At 44.2% G+C, this 25354-nt stretch overlaps 1 protein-coding gene across 1 annotated transcript in view; it reads left to right on the top strand.

Moving 5' to 3' along the window:
* The window catches only part of LOC124619362 (ATP-binding cassette sub-family G member 1-like), a 779674-nt gene that overhangs the window by 184162 nt on the left and 570158 nt on the right, over positions 1-25354 (top strand). The gene's annotated exons all lie outside the window — the stretch shown is intronic.

Genomic DNA, 25354 nt, shown 5'->3' with positions numbered 1-25354 from the left:
TGGTCCCAGCGGAGGTTCGAGTCCTCCCTCCGCCATGGGTGTGTGTGTTTGTCCTTAGATTAATTTATGTTAAGTAGTGTGTAAGCTTAGCGACTGATGACCTTAGCAGTTAAGTCCCATAAGATTTCACACACATTTGAACATTTTTTGAACTGATCAGTCTGGCTTGGTAATGGAAGACAATGGTTCAAATGGCTCTGAGCACTATGGGACTCAACTGCTGAGGTCATTAGTCCCCTAGAACTTAGAACTAGTTAAACCTAACTAACCTAAGGACATCACAAACATCCATGCCCGAGGCAGGATTCGAACCTGCGACCGTAGCGTAATGGAAGACAGCAAAACGAAAGCTGAAATTTCAAATTTAGCATTTCAGAAATCTTTCACGCAGGAGGATCGTAAATACATATCGCCGTTTGAGTCTCGTACAGATTCCCGTATGGAGGACATAGTGATAGACATCCCTGTGGTTGTGAAGCAGCTGAATGGGTTGAAAATAAATAAATCGCCAGGTCCTGATGGGATTCCAATTCGGTTTTACAGAGAGTTGGTTGAAATGGCTCTGAGCACTATGGGACTTAACATCTGTGGTCATCAGTCCCCTAGAACTTAGAACTACTTAAACGTAACTAACCTAAGGACATCACACACATCCATCCCCGAGGCAGGATTCGAACCTGCGACTGTAGCGGTCACTCGGTTCCAGACTGAAGCGCCTAGAACCGTTTACAGAGAGTACTCTACTGCATTGGCTCCTTACTTAGCTTGCATTTCTCACGAATCTCTTGCCCAACGCAAAATCCCGAGCGACTGGAAAAAAAGCGCAGGTGACGCCTCTATATGAGAAGGGTAGAAGGACGGATCCTCAGAATTAGAGACCAATATCCTTAACATCGGTTTGTTGCAGAATTCTTGAACATATTCTCAGTTCGAATATAATGAATTTGCTTGAGACAGAGAAGTTGCTGTCCATGCATCAGCACGGTTTTACAAAGCATCGCTCCTGCGAAACGCAACTCGACCTTTTTTCACATGATAGCTTGCGAACCATGGATGAAGGGTATCAGACGGATGCCATATTCCTTCCGGAAAGCGTTTGACTCGGTGCCCCACTGCAGACTCCTAACTAAGGTACGAGCATATGGGATTGGTTCCCAAATATGTGAGTGGCTAGAAGACTTCTTAAGTAATAGAACCCAGCACGTTATCCTCGATGGTGAGTGTTCATCGGAGGTGAGGGTAACATCTGGAGTCCTCCAGGGAAGTGTGGTAGGTCCGCTGTTGTTTTCTATCTACATAAATGATCTTTTGGATAGAGTGGATAGCAATGTGCGGCTGTTTTTTCTGATGATGCTGTGGTGTACGGGAAGGTGTCGTCGTTGAGTGACTGTAGGAGGATACAAGATGACTTGGACAGGATTTGTGATTGTTGTAAAGAATGGCAGCTAACTCTAAATGTAGATAAATGTAAATTAATGCAGATGAATAGGAAAAAGAATCCCGTAACGTTTGAATACTTCATTAGTAGTGTAGCGCTTGACACAGTCACATCGATTAAATATTTGGGCGTAACATTGCAGAGCGATATGATGAGGGACCAGCATGTAATGGCAGTTGTGGGGAAGGTGGATAGTCATCTTCGGTTCATTGGTACAATTTTGGGAAGATGTGGTTCATCTGTAAAGGAGACCGCTTATAAAACACCAATACGACCTATTCTTGAGTACTGCTCGAGCGTTTGGGATCCCTATCAGGTCGGATTGAGGGAGGACATAGAAGCAATTCAGAGTCGGGCTGCTAGATTTGTTACTGGTAGGTTTGATCATCACGCGAATGTTACGGAAATGCTTCAGGAACTCGGGTGGGAGTCTCTGGAGGAAAGGAGGCGTTCTTTTCGTGAATCGCTACTGAGGAAATTTAGAGAACCAGCATTTGAGGCTGACTGCAGTAGAATTTTACTGCCGCCAACTTATATTTCACGGAAAGACCCAAAGATAAGATAAGAGAGTTTAGGGCTCGTGCAGAGGCATATAGGCAGTCATTTCTCCATCGTTCTGTTTGGGAGTGGAACAGGGAGAGAAGATGCTAGTTGTGGTACGAGGTACCCTCCGCCACGCATCTATGGTGGATTGCGGAGTATGTATGTAGATGTAGAAATGATGTAGAAAGAATCTGGCTTTGATTTGCAGAACAGCAAGGCAACAAATCTCTCAAATGTCGGAGTTACAGCCAGATGAAAACTTTCGTCGCACAACCAAGAAAAATAGCTGGACTACATAATTTGCTTTCCTGAAGTATTATACACTCATGCTCATAAATTAAGGATAATGCTGATGCATGGTGAAACAGCGCTCTGGTGGGCGCTTTGAGGGTTTAAATCACCTCGAGGTATGACCATGCTGTGCATTTGGCCTGCGGTCGTCGCACGGTGGCACTGGCAGCGGTCTTCATACGGAGAGGTGTGTTGGTGCATGACAGAGTACGGTGCAGCGAGTAAGTGTGCAGACGATTTCAGACGTGCTAATGGTGACTGTGTGTTGCAAAAGACTCAAAGAACACATATTGATGACGTTATGAGGGGTAGAATACTAGGGCGACTGGAGGCTGGTCAAACGCAGCAAGTCGTAGCATGGGCCCTCTGTGTGCCACCAAGTGTGATCTCAAGATCATGGCAACGATTCCAGCAGACATGAAACGTGTCCAGGCGCCACAGTACGGGACGTCCACAGTGTACAACACCACAAGAAGACCGATATCTCACCATCAGTGCCCGCAGACGGCCACGAAGTACAGCAGGTAGCCTTGCTCGGGACCTTACCGCAGCCACTGGAACAGTTGTCTCCAGATACACAGTCTACGGACTGAACAGACATGGTTTATTCGCCCGGAGACCTGCAAAGTGCATTCCACTGATCCCTGGTAACAGGAGAGCCCGTAAAGCATGGTCATTGGAACAGTGGTCCCAGGTTATGTTCACGGACGAGTCCAGGAATAGTCTGAACAGTGATTCTCACCGGGTTTTCATCTGGCGTGAACCAGGAACCAGATGCAAACCTCTTAATGTCCTTGAAAGGGATCTCTATGGAGGTCGTGGTTTGATGGTGTGGAGTGGGATTATGATTGGGGTACGTACACCCCTGCATGTCTATGACAGAGGAACTGTAACAGGTCAGGTGTATCGGGACGTCATTTTGCACCAGTATGTTGTCCGCCTTTCAAGGGTGCAGTGGGTCCCACCTACCTCCTGATGGATGGTAACGCACGGCCCCACCGAGCTACCATTGTGGAGGAATACCTTGAAACAGAAGGTATCTGGCGAATTAAGTGGCCTGCCTGTTCTCCAGATCAAAACCCCATCGAGCACGTCTGGGATGCTCTCGGTCGACGTATCGCTGCACGTCTTCAAACCCCTAGGACACTTCAGGAGCTCCGACAGGCACTGTGAAAGAATGGGAGGCTATACCCCAGCAGCTGCTCGAGCACCTGATCCAGAGTATGCCAACTCATGGTGCAGCCTGTCTACGTGTGCATGGTGATCATATCCCATATTGATGTCGGGGTACTTGCTCAGGAAACAGAGGCGTTTTGTAGCACGTGTTTCGGGACGGTTTTCTCAACTTATCACCAATACCGTGGACTTACAGATCTGTGTCGTGTGTGTTCCCTATGTGCCTATGCTATCAGCGCCAGTTTTGTGTAGTTCCACGTTGTGTGGCACCACAATCTGCAGTTACCCTTATTTTATGAGCATGAGTGTAGATTATGCCAGCAAAAGGATTTTTTGACTGTGAAACTTTCTTAAAAGTTACATTGTATTGAATGGAACCGTGCGCCGCCCGACATATAGGCAGCTGTAGTTGGTCGATGGATTAGTTCACGAAAAAATTCGACCAGCGTAAGACTCTCTCCAATGAAGATATTCTTAAAAGATGCGAAATGGCGACGAGAGCTTCAATGCATGCATTTGGAAACTGGTACGGGAACTTCTTCATTCTTGGCCAAAAAATTGAAATAGCACCATATATAGCTGTAGGTATATTCAACGAAGGGTATTAATCTACTCTGGAGAATGTTTTTAAGAAGCGTCATAGGGACGGACAACAAAAACTTCGCGGAGTTGTGTGACAGGAAATGCGTGGCCGCCACGAAACTAGGGATGTCTCAGTTTGTTAATAAGAGCGCGTATCGAATAAATGCAGCGCCATATTCAGGATCAGAGCGTGTCTGAGGAAGATGAAGGATGCCTCAATGGCCATGGGATCGCAGAGTAGCCGTAAGTTTTCAAACAACGTTTTCTTTGTCAGTTTAAACTTTGACACTATTTTCTCGAAACAACTTTTTTAAGCACGTAAATCGCTGTAGAGTCTCGAGAGGTTAACTGGTTTGACCTTTTTTTAATGAAAGGTAATTAAATTTAGGGGGTCACAGTGAGATCTTTCTCTATTCGAATTTTCTTTTGAACATTAGTACATAGTTTTTCGAACAGCTGCCATTTTTTGTAGGTATTTTGTAAACCCTCTTCGTCATGACCCTCCATATTCATTCCAATTTAAGAATTTTCTGTTTTTATGAGTTTCAGAAACAGCCACGAGCCTGTACAACGATTAGCGTAAAACAGTACGCGCCGAAAGAGACATACTTTGAATGGGGCTGCTGCCGCCATTTTTATGAGATTTTTAAAAATGTTCACACGCGGATGTATATATAATAAAACGGTAAAACTTCCATTTTAATGAAAACAGTTCTTGTATGAAAACAATCTTTGCCAATTTTTCGTCCCAGGACGTCCCTTTATAAGCAGTGACCAGGAAGAGGATCACATCCGGGCTATAGAGCGTACATTGCAACGCAAGCACAACTACTAACGAAAGACGCTAAATGTAGGAAACGTTACTCAAACTGTTGACAATTCTGGGTCCTTTGTTAATAAAAGCAACATGTTGTAACACAATACGAGTCACAGGATAATACGGAAAACCTAATCATACTAGTAAGAGATGAGCGCACGCAGTGGTCGTTACTTCTAAAAAAAATAATACGTACGTTATCCTTGTAGTCCGCCACTATGCACAAGGACAACCGCGATGTAGTAAAATACAAGACGTTACATTTATTTTTAATGGGTGTACTTAGCGAGGAAAAGCTTTAGAACAAGTTAAAGGATTTTGAAATCTAAGTCAAGAACTGAAATTAACAGTTATTTATTTGGCCTGATTATCACAGTGAATTAACAAAATGTGATGTTCTCAGAACTTGGACAAAATTTACGAAAGGTCCCTAACTCAGTGGGGAGGTACTAAAAAGTGTGGAAAACTGTATGGAGTAACTACAACAAGATCTGCGTATTTGAGTGGCTCATGCTATAACAATAATATAATCAAACAATTTATAATCAAATTAAACACCAGAAGTTGCATGGCAAAGTAAGCAAGTAACGAGATGCATAGAATAAGGTTCACGTTCCTGCAATTGTGACAGTTACGTTCCCCTAAACAGCTAGCATGCATCGTTAAGCATCAGAAGGCAACCTAAGATGATTCTCTCTCTCTCTCTCTCTCTCTCCCTCTCTCTGTGACGGCACAGAGCAGAATGAGGACAACTCTATGCTGGTGCCAATGTGACAGGCGAGAATGGTTGCTAAATTCATGAAAGAACAGGGGAAGAACATGTAACTTCCCTTCTTTTGCATGCAAGACGCACATTTTTAAAGATGAAGCAGTGTCTTCCTGATTGGTCAACCGTATCCACCAAGAGCACTGTCGAGAGTGATTTGGCTGATCTGGAGTTTTAGAGTGAACACAACTGGAGTCTAGCTCTTTGAAGTACACAGAAACTCAAAAATATAGTGATCAGTTAATAATTGAAGGATGGAGGGGGGGGGGGGGGAGGGAGGCGACTGCAGCATTCACTGACAACAGGCGGTGCCCGTGCCTGCCCAACATTCAACAGCCGCAAAATGGGTCACATCCTGACTTCCGCAAAAGTGCCCATGAACCCAGAGAAGGCCCTCTTGACCTAATGAAATACACAGGCTGCCTTCTGTCGACAAAAATGGGCCATAGAGACGTTTCTGGCATCACACCGTTCCCACAAGGTTGCCTGTATTATCATCACTACAGTAACTGAGCAATAACGACAGAAAACAAGTTAATACAATAACGACAGAAAACAAATTAATATCGCGTAGCGATATGTGACTAACGTCACACTATTTTTCAGCACCAGTACTACTGAAAATATAAGGTGGGTAGTAAAAAAGGGTGATCAAAAGGAAGACAAAGAAATAAGAACGCTCTTATTGCAGTTGTAGTCTGGTTGGCTCCTGCTGGTGGCTTCCTTCCTTGAATTTGACCTTGCCCTTGCTAATGAACGCAAAATATACAAATAAGTGCTCCGAAGAGAAACAAATGAACCCTCTAACTTAGTGGACGACATAGCTGTGCTTGGTCACTTTTCTAATTTAATGTATTTTTCGCGCATACCCAGTGGCACAGATACTTTCAGTAATCGTTTACTGAAACTGGGAAGAGGGAAAGGGACCATGTCCTTAAAGGTTCCATGGTGAACCGAGAAAAATCAGAAGAGCTTGCTGGGGAAGGAACTGACTATATAAACACACCAGATCACTGAAGAAGACGACAACGATGACGATGACGACCAAACTACTGATTGTGATGGCACTGTAGCTCTAGCCTCTAAAAGAAAGAAACGTTAATTACTGCGATAATAAAACGTGAACTTACATACTGTGCAAATAGCAAGAGACATTTTTTTGTGTGATACTTGACGCGAATATGTCTGTCTTATGTTGATAAATCGCATATTTACTATTAACAAAATACCTTTGGAAAAAAACCATGAATTTGTGTTCTGTGGCGGACGACGCGTCTTAAAAGGTAGGAAACAAATACAGTAACCAAATTTTTAAAAAAGGTTATGATAACAATACAGTGTGTCCGGATTGTGACCTAAAAATCAAACTTTAATCACTAAATCAGCAAAATGTCCCGAGTAGCCTCCTTTAAGCATCTCGGAGAAATTTGAACCAGTGCGGCTAAAACTGGAAATTAACAAAGAAAGAGTTGCAAAACTACAAAAAGCTGGCAAACTCACCAGACATAATTACAACAAATAACATGCATCCCAAAGCGAAAAAAGTATTTATGACAACAAAGTTTTTAAAAACAAAAGCTCGAATGCATGTGGAACCATAATAATTGGTGGCAGATCAGAAATAAGTCATTCAAAAGGAAAGAAAATTCTGAGAAAAATGTTAGTATGAAAATGCTAAAATGGAATGTGGATGAAAAAGAAATTTTAGGAGCTCTGTCAAAAAATGGTTCAAATGGCTCTGAGCACTATGGGACTCAACTGCTGAGGTCATAAGTCCCCTAGAACTTAGAACTACTTAAACCTAACTAACCGAAGGACATCACACACATCCATGCCCGAGGCAGGATTCGAACCTGCGACCGTAGCGGTCGTGCGGTTCCAGATTGTAGCACCTAGAACTGATCGGCCACTCCGGCCGGCGGCGCTCTGTCAAGTTAGAGCAAAGAAACTCAGACACCATCAGGAAATTTTGATTAAATTCTTTGGCGTTCATGAAGAAACAGTCAAGAAAAAACGAAATTTAGAGCCCAAATTCACATACACAAATTTGCTGAGCATCCATTCAACAAAAATCATTGTGTACAGAAGAACGCGAAAATACACACAGTGACCGACTTATGAGATAGAAGGGGGGAGGAGGGAGGGGGAAGGGGAAGAGGTGCTAAATAAATTCAGTAGCGCTCCTTACGTAGGCACAAAGAGTAAGTAGGACATTTCAAAAAGTTTCCTGTTAAGTGTCATGACACTTTGTCAAGTCTAGAACACATGACACAAAACAGGAAAGGATAACTAGAGATTTGTGATTTCTGTTCCGGCATCGGAACATTTGTCTGCGGTCCATTAGTGACATGCGGTATGCTGCAGCGTTGATAACATTAATACGGAATGTTGATTACCTCCAGTTAGCAGTACAGCACATTCAGCCATGTGCAGTGGTCTTAATGGTAATATCTGCATTCCGTTGCAACAGAATACCAATCTACTTGCAAAGCCGCTCTCGGTATGGCTAGGGGCTGGTGCGACAGCATGCGATCACTAACATATATCCAGAAAGTATCACAAACATGTTATTTGGTATCCAACTTGCTATTTCATGTACAGAATTATTTCACCTATTCAAATTGTCTTGGCTATTAAATCGTGTTCGAATGAATTTTCTAGGTAAAGACAACGTTTCGTCCCCATCTCAGGAGGAAATATTCGGTGACTGGAGCGGGATGGAGATTTCCGCTGGGAACGAAACGGATGTTCATCTTAAAAAATTAAAACTAAAACTTTCGACTGCCACTAAATTACCCAGAAAATGCTAATAATTCAAGGAGTTCCAGGTCTGACTGGGTTGTTTGCAGAAGAACATACTCGTCCACAGAGACGAGCCTTGCGTGTTTGTGCTTTGCTATACTGTAGAATGAAATGGTTACCTATGCTCTAAAATAATGAGCTCTTTTAGAATGTAGCGTGCTATTTCTGTAGGCTAGCGCAGTCACCATCGGAAAATACGGTGGTTTGTGCGTCCACTGAAAGATATATCGCATCCATTCACAGACACTGTCGAGTCTGGTTTCCCTTCTAGTAGAGACAGTGGGTTATCTCTCCCAGCCCAGTCAGAATACGACACGCGGTTTAAAATTAACGCCGGTCACATACGTACAACGATTGGCGATACGGATTTGTTCGGATATTCGTTGTAGTCCCAACTCACTTATTCTGAAAGCTATCCATTACTGTCTGGCTTGGCAAGCCTGCGTATTAAAATGAGTGTGGCGGTAAGAAACCTGCCAGTTCTTGAAATGATTTATGAGTGACTGGACTCTTCAGTCTAAGAGGACGTACTGTTGCTGAACTTCGCCGTGAATCTAGCTACAAAATTGTAAGTTTACAATAATTTAGCTGAACAAAATTCTGGCGAGAGGAGCTATTATGCAAGTTTACTGCGACTTTCATAAGAAAATCATGGCAAGGAGAGTTATTAAGCAAGATGCGTAAGAGAATAAAGAGCAGTCTTACAGGAACCGGTAACGTATTCATATAACGTTTCATAGTTCTGGTGCTACCTCACTGAAAAGCAAGCGGGTCAAGTGCATTGACTGATACGATACTTTCAGTTTTTCTGTATTAAGCGCAACAGAAACAGTGGTTAGCCTTTTCTACCAAGATGGGGCGAGGGGAAATGGGTAGCAACTGAAACATAGGAAATTATAATCAAGCTTATTATACAGGAATCCATTATCCTATACCCTTATGAGATATACAGAAACAAGAACATGGATTCAGTCAACGGAACACACCCATTTAAATATTTGCTCCTTAAAATTCATAAGCTATTTAGGCAACAGACCATACAACTAATAAAGACAACCACGCAGTAAGGGCTCTTAAGGAAAAGCTGAGGTTCAAGAATCTGCGGATATACTAAGACTGTCGGGGAAATCACTCGCTACGGTAATACACTGAGCCGGAAAAAGTCAAGAGTTATAGATACATATAAAGATGATTGTAACATCGCTTACGTAAGGTATAAAAGGGCAGTGCATTGGTGGCTGTGTCATTTGTACTCAGGTGATTCTTGTGAAATGGTTTCCACGTGATTATGGCCACACGACCGGAATTAACAGATCGTTTTCTTTTTTTTTGGTCATCAGTCTACTGACTGGTTTGATGCGGCCCGCCACGAATTCCTTTCCTGTGCTAACCTCTTCATCTCAGAGTAGCACTTGCAACCTACGTCCTCAATTATTTGCGTGACGTATTCCAATCTCTGGCTTCCTCTACAGTTTTTGCCCTCTACAGCTCCCTCTAGTACCATGGAAGTCATTTCCTCATGTCTTAGCAGATGTCCTATTATCCTGTCCCTTCTCCTTATCAGTGTTTTCCACATATTCCTTTCCTCTCCGATTCTGCGTAGAACCTCCTCATTCCTTACCTTATCAGTCCACCTAATTTTCAACATTCGTCTGTAGCACCACATCTCAAATGCTTCGATTCTCTTCTGTTCCAGTTTTCCCACAGTCCATGTTTCACTACCATACAATGCTGTACTCCAGACGTACATCCTCAGAAATTTGTTCCTCAAATTAAGGCCGGTATTTGATATTAGTAGACTTCTCTTGGCCAGAAATGCCTTTTTTGCCATAGCGAGTCTGCTTTTGATGTCCTCCTTGCTCCGCCCGTCATTGGTTATTTTACTGCCTAGGTAGCAGAATTCCTTAACTTCATTGACTTCGTGACCATCAATCCTGATGATAAGTTTCTCGCTGTTCTCATTTCTACTACTTCTCATTACCTTCGTCTTTCTCCGATTTACTCTCAAACCATACTGTGTACTCATTAGACTGTTCATTCCGTTCAGCAGATCATTTAATTCTTCTTCACTTTCACTCAGGATAGCAATGTCATCAGCGAATCGTATCATTGATATCCTTCCACCTTGTATTTTAATTCCACTCCTGAACCTTTCTTTTATTTCCATCATTGCTTCCTCCATGTACAGATTGAAGAGTAGGGGCGAAAGGCTACAGCCTTGTCTTACACTCTTCTTAATACGAGCACTTCATTCTTGATCGTCCACTCTTATTATTCCCTCTTGGTTGTTGTACATATTGTATATGACCCGTCTCTCCCTATAGCTTACCCCTACTTTTTTCAGAATCTCGAACAGCTTGCACCATTTTATGTTGTCGAACGCTTTTTCCAGGTCGACAAATCCTATGAAAGTGTCTTGATTTTTCTTTAGCCTTGCTTCCATTATTAGCCGTAACGTGAGAATTGCCTCTCTCGTCCCTTTACTTTTCCTAAAGCCAAACTGATCGTCACCTAGCGCATTCTCAATTTTCTTTTCCATTCTTCTGTATATTATTCTTGTAATCAGCTTCGATGCATGAGCTGTTAAGCTGATTGTGCGATATTTCTCGCACTTGTCAGCTCTTGCCGTCTTCGGAATTGTGTGGATGATGCTTTTCCGAAAGTCAGATGGTATGTCGCCAGGCTCATATATTCTACACACCAACGTGAATAGTCGTTTTGTTGCCACTTCCCCCAATGATTTTAGAAATTCTGATGGAATGTTATGTATCCCTTCTGCCTTATTTGACCGTAAGTCCTCCAAAGCTCTTTTAAATTCCGGTTCTAATACTGGATCCCCTATCTCTTCTAAATCGACTCCTGTTTCTTCTTCTATCACATCAGACAAATCTTCACCCTCATAGAGGCTTTCAATATATTCTTTCCACCTATCTGCTCTCTCCTCTGCATTTAACAGTGGAATTCCCGTTGCACTCTTAGTGTTACCACCGTTGCTTTTAATGTCACCAAAGGTTGTTTTGACTTTCCTGTATGCTGAGTCTGTCCTTCCGACAATCATATCTTTTTCGATGTCTTCACATTTTTCCTGCAGCCATTTCGTCTTAGCTTCCCTGCACTTAACAGATCATGAACGTACAACGGTAGTTAGAGCTAGAAGCATGGGACATTCCATTTCGGAAATTGTTAGGAATTCAATATTCCAAGATCCACAATGTCAGGAGTGTGACGAGAATATAAAATTTCAGGAATTATCTTTCACCCCGGATAACGCAGTAGCCGACGGCCTTCACTTAACGACAGAGAGTTGCGGTGTTGGCGTAAAGTTGTGAGTGCTAACAACACAATAAACACTGCGTTAAACGACAGCAGATATCGATGTGGAACGTACAATGCGGCGAAATTTGGCGTTAATGGGCGATGGCAGCAGGCGAACGACGCGAGTGCCTTTGCTAACACCACGACACACGACATCGCCTGCAGCGCCTCTCTTGCAGTCTTGATGACATCGGTTGGAGCCTAGACGACTGGAAAACCGCAGGCTCGTCAGATGAGGCCAACGGCCTTGCCGCAGTGGTAACACCGGTTCCCGTCAGATGACCGAAGTTAAGCGCTGTCGGGTGTGGCTAGCACTTGGATGGGTGACCATCCAGTCTGCCGAGCGATGTTGGCAAACGGGGTGCGCTCAGCTCTTCTGAGGCAAACTGAGGAGCTACTTGACTGAAAAGTAGCGGCTCCGGTCTCGGAAACTGACATACGGCCGGGAGAGCGGTGTGCTGATCACATGCCATATCCGCATCCAGTGACTCCTGGGGCCTGAGGATGACACGGCGGCCGGTCGGTACCTTTGGGCCTTCAAGGCCTGTTCGGGAGGAGTTCGTCAGGTGAGTCCCGATTTCGGTTGGTAAGAGGTGATGGCAGGGTTAAGTGTGGCGCAGACGCAACGAGGCAGTGTGCGAGTTGGTGGTGGCTCCATAATGTTGTCGGCTGTTTTCACATGGAATGGCCTGGGTCCTCTGGTCCAACTGAACCGATCATTGACTCGAAACGGTTATGTTCGGCTACTTGGCGACCATCTGGAGTCATTCATGGATTTCATGTTCCCAAAGAAATATTTTGTGTCACTGGACCCAAGTTGGTCGCGTTTGGTTTGGAGAACACACGGGACGATTCAAGCGAATTATTGCGTCACCCAGATCGCCCGACATGACTCCCATCGAACGACAATGGGCCATTGTTGAGAGGTCAGTTCGTGCAAAACAACCTACAATGGGAACGGTTTCGCAATTATAGGCGGCTATAGAGGCAGAATGGCTTGACATTTCTCCAGGAGACTTCCTACGTTTTGTTGAGTCAATGCCACGTTGAGCTGCTGCTCTATGCTTGGAAAAAGGAGGTCCGACACGACATTATGCGGTATCCTACGACCTTTGCCACCTCACTGTGTTTGAACAGTGAAAACGAGAAGGCTGCTACACACACACACACACACACACACACACACACACACACACACACACACACAAAATCTTCACTGGCTCAACGTCAGAATAGGTAAATTCGAATATAAACTACTATAGAGCGTAGGATCATAACAAGAGTATCATAAGATACTCGGACAGTCCACGTAGATTTTAAGACAAAGAAACAACTGGAAATTGATGGATTAGCCTCGCAATTTATACAGTAGTTGCAGGCTAAATGTAGCCTATACCATACAGAAGGAAAGAGGAGATATCACAAAATCACTCATTTCTTATACAGTGCATGTAAATGCTACTCTCAACACATGCTTCACATTACAAAGAAAACAAAGACTTAATACGATTACCGAAGTTTTAGACTTCTGCAAAATTTTCTGAGGACGAAATAAGATGATTATTTTTGCTAAAATTCACTGTTGCGATACACACAGTACTATTACGTGATGTAATTGCACTACTGTCAGCGAATGAATTTTAAAATGAGCGTCACAGACTGGCTGTGCACAAAAAACTTGGCCTACGCCTGTGTACTGGGCGCGGTAAGTGAGGGTGATAAGTAGTGGAGGGGGCTCCGTTGTGAGCGAGTTCTGCATGGTAGGGGAGATGCAGTCCGACTTCTGAAGGCTAGGCACAGATACATAACTTGTAAGCTACAGGCAGCCAGTCTGAAAACGAACATCGCATTAACAGGTTGTGAGAGTACGACCAATAATTCGACAAAAATGGACGTTCAGAGCCATAGTTCTCACTTGAATACTGAAAAAGAAAGCAAAACAAATTCGACCATATGCTGCCAGAAGGAAATCTCGTAAGATAGAAGAAGAGCAAAAATTGTAGCATAAAAAACAAGATCGCTTACTGTCTTGCTGAGATACTGACTGTGTAAAATAAAGAACGTGTATTATGTGGAAACTCTATGTCTTTCTACTGAGAACCTGTTCTCCAGCATGGGAGACCTTCTGTGAAGTTTGGAAGTTACGAATTGGGATACTGGCGGAAGTACAGATGTGAGTCGTGTTTGCTTACCTCAGTTGGTAGAGAAGTTTCCCACGAAAGGCAAAGGTCGTGAGATCGAGTCTCAGTCCGGCATACAGTTTTAATGTGCTAGAAAATTTCATATCAGTGCACACTGCAGAGTGAAGAAATCATTGTGAAATTTTTTGCTATGTTTCCCTCTCCTTCATTACTTTTAATGATAGTTTTGCTTCCTTATTTGCTTCGTCTGCTACAAACCTAATCGCGCTTCATATAATCACATGTGCCTGACTACGAAATCTTCCACTGCAGCTATGATACGTGAAGAAACACACTATTTAAACAGTTACCACGATTTTAATTACTCACTATCAAATGGATATCAGGGTACAAGCCTTCAACAAGCATCCAACGCTGACTGAACAGTCAACTGCAGGAGTAAGTTCACAGAGAAGTTAGCCGAATGTGTCAGACACAGCTTCCCAATGCAGTTCTGGGGGTTAGAATAGGCTCGAGATATTCCTGCCTGTCGTAGGAGGCGACTAAAAGGAATCCAACATCTTTCGGCCTGTATGTGATGGTCCCCTGTCTGGTTGGGCCATCTTTCTAAATTATCCCCAAGAGCGAACCAATTGAGGAAGGGCGCCTTACATGGTGCATCGTGTCCATCATGCATTGAGATCTTTAACCCACTTTCTAGTCGTCACATTGCAGTCCTGCTCATTCTCTCCATCTCTTGAGCGAGGACACCTTCCTGGGTGCGTTTTCCACCATGCACTTTGCATTGTCGCTTTCTGCGCCGACGATGACCATGAACTTCTTAGCACGTAATATCTAGCACGGTAATCAGTCCGTTGTGGTGGCGCAACCATGTACCCTGTTGGTTGTAGCCCCCTGACCACACAGGGATCACTCTGCTGATGCCTGCGCCGTTAGTTCCCCGCGTATGCCAAGGGGTAGATGCCCATCGCCCTAGGGCTTCGGGACTCCCAGCAATGGTCATCGTGGCAGGTGGCCTTTGCTGCGGCTTGGTGGCGCCCTTGGGGTGGGCTCCTGGTCGGAGTGGGTGACATCAGGGCGGATGACACGCCATGAATAAGAGTAAATCATCTCTTCATCTCTTACTGGTTGTCCGCCGCCAACAGTCTCTAAGCAGGTAAAGTCTAACTTCAGTGAAAGAATTATGAACCCAAATCGTTCCCCTCCCTGACCACACTATGGGAGGAACACCAGGCTAAGGATGACAGTGAAGCTTATTCACCCGACACCTCGTATGTACGAGAGTTGATGGGGAATCTTTCTTGTCCATAAAGCCTCAGTTATTCGTAAATCATTTGGAGGACAAGTTTGTGGAGGTGGAGGGCTTGTCCAAAATACGCTCTGGATCAGTCTTGATGATGCCTAGTCACGGGCATTACTCGCTTGTGACAAGTTGGGGGATGTTTCTGTTACCATCACGCCCCATAAGAGCTTAAATATGATCCAGGGTATTATATTCCACAGCGATCTTCTTTTGCAGTCTGACGACGAGTTGTGGGCCAATTTAGATTGGCGAGGTGTTCAATTCGTCCGGCGCGTCCATCGGGGTCCGAGGGATAGTCAGGTTGCCACCAGTGTCTTCATCTTGGCCTTCGAGGGTGACACATTGCCCGAGAAGATAAGGTGAAGGTCTACTGCTGTGACGTCAAGCCATATATCTACCCCCAATGTGGTGCTTTAAATGCTGGAAGTTCGGCCTTATGTCTTCCCGGTGTACTACCAGCGTCACATGTCGAGATTGTGGACGCCCATCACATCCCAATATTCCACGTGCCCTGCCTCCCATCTGTGTCAACTGTGAAGAGCAACATTCGCCTTGCTCGCTAGATTGCAGGATTTTACAGAAAGAGAGGAAAACCGTGGAATATAAGACGCTGGACCGACTGACCTACACTGAGACTAAGATGAAATTTGAATGCCTACATTCTGTGGCTATGACCTCTTCTTACGCCGCCGCTACGAGAACAGTTGTCGCCCCATCAGTTCCTCGCATTCCCGTCGCCTCTCAGAACCAGAAGAGTACACCTGCCGCCTTGATGATGGAGGGCACATCCCTCTCTGTTGCTCCCACATAACCTACTTTGGGAGCAACATCTCCCCCCCCCCCCCCCTCCAACCATTGGAAATATCAGTCTCCACGTCTGAGCCATCCGTTGTGGCTAGGCACTTCAGTCTGGAACTACACTGCTGCTAAGGTCGCAGGTTCAAATCCTGCCTCGGGCATGGATGTGTGTGATGTCCTTAGGTTAGTTAGGTTTAAGTAGTTCTAAGTCTAGGGGACTGATGACCTCAGATGTTAAGTCCCATGGTGCTTAGAGCCATTTGAACCCACCTCTGAGCCAGAGAAGCGTAAGTCTTCTGCAGCTCATCTCACTAGGCAGCAGTCCCTTGTGCCACTCCCTTCCCAGGACTCTGTTAGTGGGAAAGATGACACCCACCAGTGGCTGAAGAGCCTAAAAGCAGCTGGTCATAGGGCTTCACGGTCATCCTCAGTCCTGGAGAATGAATCAGTGAAGTCTTCCCAGCCAGAGACACCCAAGGAGCATCGAGAGAAATCCAAAAAGAAGGTCCCAAAGACCAAGGGAATTGCGATGGCACCGGCTCCACCGCTACATCCAAGCTCTGTGTCTGTGGATGAGGTGGAGATTCTACCGTCCGCTGAGGACCTAGTTCTCAGCAGACCCTCAGACACAATGTATATAGGCTGCTCAGGCAAAAAGTCGGTGGCAGCAGGTGACCCTGAGGCGTAAAGTAACTCATTGAATTTTCCGTGCCTTCCCAGTCTCACGATGACGTCATCCTCCAGTGGAATTGCGGCCTTTCTTTCCGCCGCCTGACTTGAGTTATGGCAACTGTTAAGCTTTACACCTGCTTTCTGCATTGCCCTCCAGGAAACCTGGTTCCCGGCAATGCAGACCCCTGCCCTCCGCAGCTATAAGGGATACTACAGGAACCATAGCGACTACAATCGAGTGTCAGGTGGAGTTTGCGTTCATGCCCTAAACTCAGTCTGTAGTGAAACTATGCCCCTTCAAACCCCCTCTTGAAGCTGTGGCTCTCAGAATAAGGTCGACGCAGGAAATAACTGTTTGCAAAGAATATCTTCCTCCGGATGATGCAATATCCCTGAATGTATTAACTGCAGTGATTGATCAACTCCCTAAACCTTTCCTACTTTTGGGAGATTTTAATGCCCATAACCCCTTATGGGGTGGCACTGTGCTTACTGGCTGAGACTGAGATGTTGAAACTTCACTGTCTCAGTTCGACAACTGCCTCTTAAATACTGGGGCTGCCACATATTTCAGTGTGGCTCATGGTAGTTACTCGGCCATTGATTTATCTATTTGTAGCCCAGGGCTTCTCCCATCTATCCACTGGAGAGCGCATGACGACCTGTATGGTAATGACCACTTCCCCATCTTCCTGTCACTACATCAGCGTCAAGCCCTTGGACGCCTTCCCAGATGGGCTTTAAACGAGGCAGACAGGGAAACTTTCACCTCTGTTGTCACTGTTGAATCTCCCCCACACGGTAACATCGATTTGATGGTTGAGCAGGTGACTACAACAATCCTTTCTGTAACAGAGAACACGATCCCTAGCCCTTTAGGGTGCCCCTAGCAAAAGGTAGGCCCTTGGTGGTGGCCGGAAGTCTCTGAAGCAATTAAGGACCGTAGGCGAGCTCTAAAGCGGCATAAGCGGCACCCTTCCCTGGAGCACCTCGTAGCCTTTAAACGGTTCCGTATCCACGTTCGCCAACTTATCAAACGATGGAAGCAGGAGTGTTGAGAGAGATAAGTCTCGACCTTCCCAAGTCTGGGCAAAGATCAAACATGTTTTCGGGTACCAGACCCCAACAGGTGTTACCGAGCGAGGTGGCGCAGTGGTTAGCACACTGGACTCGCATTCGGGAGGACGACGGTTCAATCCCGTCTCCGGCCATCCTGATTTAGGTTTTCCGTGATTTCCCTAAATCGTTTCAGGCGAATGCCGAGATGGTTCCTTTGAAAGGGCACGGCCGATTTCCTTCCCAATCCTTCCCTAACCCGAGCTTGCGCTCCGTCTCTAATGACCTCGTTGTCGACCGGACGTTAAACACTAACCACCACCACCACCCAACAGGTGTTCCCGGTGTTAACATAAATGGCGTGTTATCTACCGACGAAAACGCGATTACCGAGCACTTTGCTGAGCACTGTGCTCGAGCCTCTGCATCGAAGAATTACCATCCAACCTTTTGCACTTTCAAACGGCGGCTGGAAGGGAAAGTCCTCTCGTTCACTACACGCCACAGTGAATCCTATAACTCCCCATTTACAATGTGGGAACTCCTCAGTGCCCTTGCAGATTGCCCCAACACAGCTCCTGGGCCAGATCGGATCTACAGCCAGAAGATTAAATATCTCTCAACTGACTGCAAGCGACATCTCCTCGTGATCTTCAACCGGATCTGGGGCGATGGCTTCTTTCCATCGCAATGGTGGGAGAGCACCATCATTCCGCTGCTCAAACCTGGTCATAACCCGCTTGATTTGGATAGTTATCGGACCATCAGCCTCACCAACGTTCGTTGTAAGCTACTGGAACATATGGTTTGTCGGCAGTTGGGTTGGGTCCTGGAGTCACGTGGCCTACTGGCTCCATGTCAGGGCGGCTTCCGCCAGGTCGCTCTACCACCGATAATCTTGTGTCCCTCGAGTCTGTCATCCGAACAGCCGTTTCCAGACGCCAACACCTGGTTGCTGTCTTATTTGATTTGCGAAAAGCGTATGACACCACCTGGCGACATCATATCCTGCGGAAGGTCGTAGAGTACGACGAGATGCGTCGCGTCGCACCATCCAGACCGCCTCCCGAGAAAATCGACACGTCATCCAAATGGCATTGCAAGACAGATCTGCGTCGTCCTCGGCTCTGCCGTAACAGAAGAACAATGTAACACATCGTACACTATAAAGGGTAACAGTCTGTCCCCATCTTAAGAGGTGCTGTTGGGTGCAACCACAAACCATAGTTGGTGATTGTTTTGGTTGGCAGGAGAGCCAACACCGTGATACAAGAGGAGGCCGAAAGGCACGCGTTTTAGCTCACGCAGGCTGGCGTGAGGTCTGGAACAGGACAAGGAAATTAGAATTTAGAAAAACGGACGTAGCGGGTGGAATACTTAACTTTAATCCGTTAATGAAGAACGTCGGTCTTGCCGGTACATGATTCACAATATCAATAGTAACTGATACTGGCGCCTTGCTAGGTCGCAGCAAATGACGTAGCTGAAGGCTATGCTAAACTATCGTCTCGGCAAATGAGAGCGTATTTTGTCAGTGAACCATCGCTAGCAAAGTCGGCTGTACAACTGGGGCGAGTGCTAGGAAGTCTCTCTAGACCTGCCGTGTGGCGGCGCTCGGTCTGCAATCACTGATAGTGGCGACACGCGGGTACGACGTATACTAACGGACCGCGGCCGATTTAAAGGCTACCACCTAGCAAGTGTGGTGTCTGGCGGTGACACCACAGTGATTGTCCAGGGCACCGTGTGCAGTGTTACGTGAATGACGTCCTGCGACCTGTAACCATACGCTTTCTGCACACCACCCCAGACGACAATTTTTAGCAAGACTGTGCACGACCACATGTTGCTGCACGAACATACGCCTTCTTGGCGTCGCCGGATGTCAGCCTTCTGCCCTGGTCCACTGGATCACCAGACTTGTCACCAATGGAAAATGGGTAGAATATGGTGAAACGACACCTGTGACTTATTGTCAACCACCACAGATGAACTTTGGAACCACGTGAATGCAGCATGGATGGCTATACAAAAGGACGCCATTCGCGCCTTATAAGCGTCGATGCAATCACGCATCGAACAAGTTATCAGGGCCCATGCCGAAACCTGTGCCTACTACGCAACAGGACACATGCTGAACCGAGGTGACTGAAATGGCCGGCCGGGGTGGCCGAGCGGTTCTGGGCGCTACAGTCTGGAACCGCGCGTCCGCTACGGTCGCAGGTTCGAATCCTGCCTCGGGCATGGATGTGTGTGATGTCCTTAGGTTAGTTAGGTTTAAGTAGTTCTAAGTTCTAGGGGACTGATGACCTCAGAAGTTAAGTCCTATGGTGCTCAGAGCCATTTGAAACTTTTTTTTTTTTTTTACTGAAATGTTCATCATTTCTGAAGAACATACTAATGTACTTGTCCTGTGAACATGAACGTCCTACTTCTAGTCGTTCAAAGTGTTTTGTCTTCTCTGAACAGGATTGTATACCTCATATGCTGTTAGCAGACTACGATGCTGTTCATTTTCGGAACATAACCTACGACCAGCTTAGAGACAGAAGTGATGACACTTTCTGCAGGAACTGACCATCATTTTGCAGGACAATACTCAAGCACGTACAGTGCAAGCTGTTACTGGTCTGTTTGACTGGTGGGATTGCTAAGTGCTATACCACCTATTGCACTCCCCTGACTTAATCCCTCGTAAGTTCAACTCGATTTATAAACTGAAGGAAACACTTCACGGCATTCGCTTCAGAACTGCTACAAATTCGTCGGAATAGAACGCGCCGCTCGAACTGTCAACGCAACTGGCACTGCTAAGAGTATCCTACGACTTCCACATCGCTGGCACCGGGTTATACACAATGACACAATGATGTTGACTACTTTGAAGGTCAGTAAAACTTTGAAACACGTAACTATTTTGTACGAGCTGTAAGTAAATAGTTGCCACTATTATAGTTCCAACCCTCGTAAATAAGTTTTCGAAACGAAGCTTGAAGTTTGGGACAGAAAGTTTACAATCCATGTATAATTATTACTAGTTTTGGCTTGCGACAGTGATACTTAAACTTATAAGGCGATAAGCGTTCTAAACTTGAGCACTGCTCAGCGACTAATCGAAAAACTCAAGTTGCCGATAAGTAAAAGAGAGAGGAAAACAAACAAATGGATGAGGGAACAGATCAGGATGTAAGACGTATTTCTGACTCCAATGAAAATGAAGTGGAAGTGGGCTAGACATGTAACCAGGAGGGTGGATGGTAAATGACTGAAAGAAATTCATAACTGGATTCCAAAAGATAACAAAGTTCGGACACGGCGAGGTATGGAAGATCGGTAAATCATCTCAGAAAATCTGTAGTAGCGTCAAGTTTGTTGTGCATGTGGAAGTTTGGAGGGGATCTCTGTCCACCAGCTGATATGAAAGGGCCGGTGATTTTGATTATTATTATTATTATTATTATTATTATTATTATTATTATTATTAGATCTTCTGCCTTTCTGACAGGCTTGATGCGGCCTGCCGTGACTTCCTCTCCTGTCCAGACCTCTTCATGTCAAAGTAGCTCTTACACCATACGTCTTCAGTTACTTGCTGGATGTAGTCCAGTCTCTGTTTTCCACAAACTTTTTACTCTCTGCAGTTCCCGCTAGTACCATGGAGGTTAATCCCTCATGTCTTACCACTTCTCCCATCATTCTGCCCCTTCTTATTCTCAGTATTCTCCATGTGATTAACTTCCCGTTGCTGCAAATTGTTAAAAAGACACCATAGGCATCATTGACTGTAAAACTGATTTATTTGCACTATTGCATTTCTTATCTTATGGCCGTTATTGAGTACTACATTGCAGAACCTAAGAAATATCGAGCAAAAGTTACATTCAGGGTGCTCAGAAACAGTCTGAATAGCTTGTAAATGTGTTAGCAGGATAGGATGTCCTGATAAATAATTGTTTACAGAAATTCCATACGTTGTGCCGTTTCCGAATTAATTAGTATTGAACTTAGCCAATTACACCGCTGCACGCGCAGATTCGAGCGACGTACCAGAGATATTGTCTCCAAACGTTTTCTTCGTTTAGTTTCCTAAAACCGAACAAGAGGGCGATGCAGCAATTGGACATGGGGCGTTAGTAAGGATCGAAAGGGAGCCAAAAGCTGAGCAGTCCCGTGTGCTATGATCTACGCTAAGAGAACAATTGACACTAACTTTATCTGGTGCGGCGCTTGAATTTGCGCGTGCAGCGATCTGGTTGCTAATTAATTCGAAAATGGCACAACGTATCGATTTTTTTCTTCACAATTATTTCTTATCACAGCCTACCCTGCAACATCTTTACACTCTTTTCAGTCTGTTTCTGACCATGCTGTATAAAATTGCACCTACATCTTTTCGTGCATGCGGCAGTTCTATTACAAAAACGCCAAAAATAACACATCACTTATAATGTGCTTTAGCACATGTGAAATCTGAAGCTCGTCCGACATGTATACATGAGCCTTCAAACTGAAAGAATACAGCATTAAACAAGCCCGAGGCTACGTACGTCGAGAAACTGGCATATATTAAACATTCTGTTACCGATGTTAACACCTTTAATATAAATCGCACCAAGATATTGTCCTTGTACACTTTTTACATTGTGGTTTTGCCACTGAGGCAGTTAGTGGGGAAAACCACCTTCACAGATAGTATTTTTTGCTCTCGTCAGAGATCATACATCCCAGAGTAAATATTTGTTGCTAGATTATGATAATACCAGATTTCATTCCTTGACAGAATTTGTGATATGATATAGTCACATGGAGTGAGGGATGAGATAGAAAATTTATTTATTAGGGTGCGGTTCAAAAATGGCTCTGAGCACTATGGGACTTAACTACTGAGGTCATTAGTCCCCTAGAACTTAGAACTAGTTAAACCTAACTAACCTAAGGACATCACAAACATCAATGCCCGAGGCAGGATTCGAACCTGCGACCGTAGCGGTCTTGCGGTTCCAGACTGCAGCGCCTTTAACCGCACGGCCACTTCGGCCGGCTAGGGTGCGGTGTTATCGATAAACATTGTAAGTGCTATGGAATTGCAGACTAAATTTTTACAATATATTTTACATATTAGATAATGGTACGGATAATGCCCTGTAATTGTTGTCAGTTATCCCATCACACATTTTTTTCTCAGTTCAGTATACTTCGTTTATTAAGTTGTTTTTGGTTCAGTCCATCTACGAGTTGTGTTGTGAATGTGATTTGAGCGTTTGTGTTGTTAATATGCTAAAACGTATAAGTGGTGTGTGTTATTAGTACTGCTATGTTTTTGTGACCATTCAAGCTACTAAAAGCCTTTCACGATGGGTAACGCACGTACCATAACGCCACACCATGAAACTAAATAACCTATCCTACCCCTGAAACCATATGACTGTATCACAATACAGAATGCTGAATTCTGTCAACGAATCTAAAAGTTATATTAAGACACTCTAATGATAATTATTTACCTTGGTATGTATGCTCTCTGACGACAGCAAAAAATACCACCTGTGAATACGCTCTCCCCGCGAACTGCAGCAGTTGTCATGTAATAGTGATTTGCCAGTATTTATATTAAAGCTGTTAACATCGGTAACAGGATATGCAACATACGCCATTTTCGTGATGTGTGTAGCATCCTGCTCGTTTGACGTGGAAGTGCTCTGGCTTTTAAAAGGCTCAACATAGAAATAGGACGATGGCTTGTATATATATGTCAGACGAATTTTAGATTTCACATGCGCTAAAGCACATTGTAAGTAATGTGTTACTTATGACATTTGTGTAACAACTGCAGTATGCATGGCATTATCAGAGCTGTGTTCGAGCACGTTTCGAACTGTTCGAACCGTTTACGTCACAGTTGGGGAAATCTTGGGTTCTGTTCGATCTTTTGATCGACGTGCGATCTAGTGCCTTTTGTTGGTACTATTACAACGACCCTTCTTAACGTTTTTAATGCTTTATAGATTTTAATAATAAAATAATTTAAAATAATTGTGAAACACCGACTGAAAGATCTTCTAGGATGCAGGTCATGCATAACAATGGTACCTAACAAATAAATGAAAGATTGCAATCATGATTCTGTCCAATTCTGGCGCTTTCGCTTATCCTGCCATCAAGTAACGTCTGATGGTACGGTCGCCAAGATGGGTCTTGGTGTTGTAATTCATTCTCGCGATATAAATTACAGTCACTTTAATATGATATATTTCGCTTGTTCGGCATTTTATTTTTGGGTAATTGTCTTGATTGTTTCATCAGAATTTTTTTGTCTTATTTTCAAACTAATTAAAATCTGGTAACATTTTTATCTGCTATTCTAATACTTAGACAGGCATTAAACTGCTCGATTGCAACCTACTTGGCAAATCACAAACGCCTCTCATAAAGAAATAAAATATTATACTTGACTCGGTCAAGTAATACGTCTATTTTCGTCTTGCCTGTATCAGCGTAATTACTGATATGAGTATTGTAAATTGGTTCAAACACAATAGGAGTGAGTGCAGTGGTAGGATTTATTGCTTTTTTCCTCCAGTGTTTCCCGAAAATCACATTTTAAGCAGATCCGCAACTTGTTTTTATGGCTAGTTCGTAGTTTCTTGCGTATTTCTTGTGCTCGCGCCACGCCGGTCAAGTGTCACGTGATTCTTCGAAGAAGCTCGATACTGTATCGAACTCTGCGACGTATCGGGAAATGTCGAGCCTGTTGAAACGCGAATATCGTTTGCACAGCCCCAGACATTCCGTTAATGCCATTTTATATATTTACTCTGTTCATTATTTCTTAGTTTTTGCAGTATACCACTTGACACTGGCTTTAAGACGAAATTGCAATTGTGCAGATAAATAGCTTTTCCAGTCGAATTGTTTCCCACATATTATTCTTTTCGCTGTCATGCGTAGTTTTGCTTTAAAAGTAGCAGAAGTCTTTCTCTTCGTCTTCGATATGGTCTCAAAGTTTGATCTTAAGTTTGTCGCTAGTCAGGTTTGCTGCTCTTAATTACTTTCGTCTTCGTGTGATTATTTCCAATCCAAATTTTGTGTTCGTTAGGCTGTTCATTCTGTTCAACAGATCTTGTAATTCTTCGTTATTTTCACGGAGCATAGCATCTTACCATAGATATTCTTTCACCTAAAATTTTAATCGCGTTCAGAAACCATTCTTTTATCTCCGCCATTGTTTCTTCCATCTATGGTTTGAACAGTAGAGGAGAAAGATTGTCTCTGTATTGCTCGCTTTTTAATCCAAGCACTTCGATATTCTTTTTCCGTTCTTATTCTTGGATCGTGTACATATTGTACACTACCCGCCTTTCCCTGTATATTACACCTATCTTCTTGAGAATTTTGAATATCTTGCACCATTTTACCTTGTCGAATATTTATAGCCATCCGAACTCATAATCGAACCCTTTTTATTTTCTCCCTCAGCTGATAAATACTCCAATATGGGTACCATTACTAAATGCGTATCCACATGTGTATATATATGGTGATGTAATCAAGGCTAATGCATGGTAGAAACTGTTCGATACGTGTAGTGATCTAAACTAATTAACAAGAAGAACTATGTAAATTTTATAAGCTTGCTTACAACAATATTTTCACT

Source organism: Schistocerca americana, chromosome 6, assembly GCF_021461395.2.
Source record: "Schistocerca americana isolate TAMUIC-IGC-003095 chromosome 6, iqSchAmer2.1, whole genome shotgun sequence".
NCBI classification, from domain to species: Eukaryota; Metazoa; Arthropoda; class Insecta; order Orthoptera; family Acrididae; genus Schistocerca; species Schistocerca americana.
The sequence above is the reverse complement of the archived record's forward strand: the minus strand, read 5'-3'. Positions and strand labels throughout refer to the sequence as shown.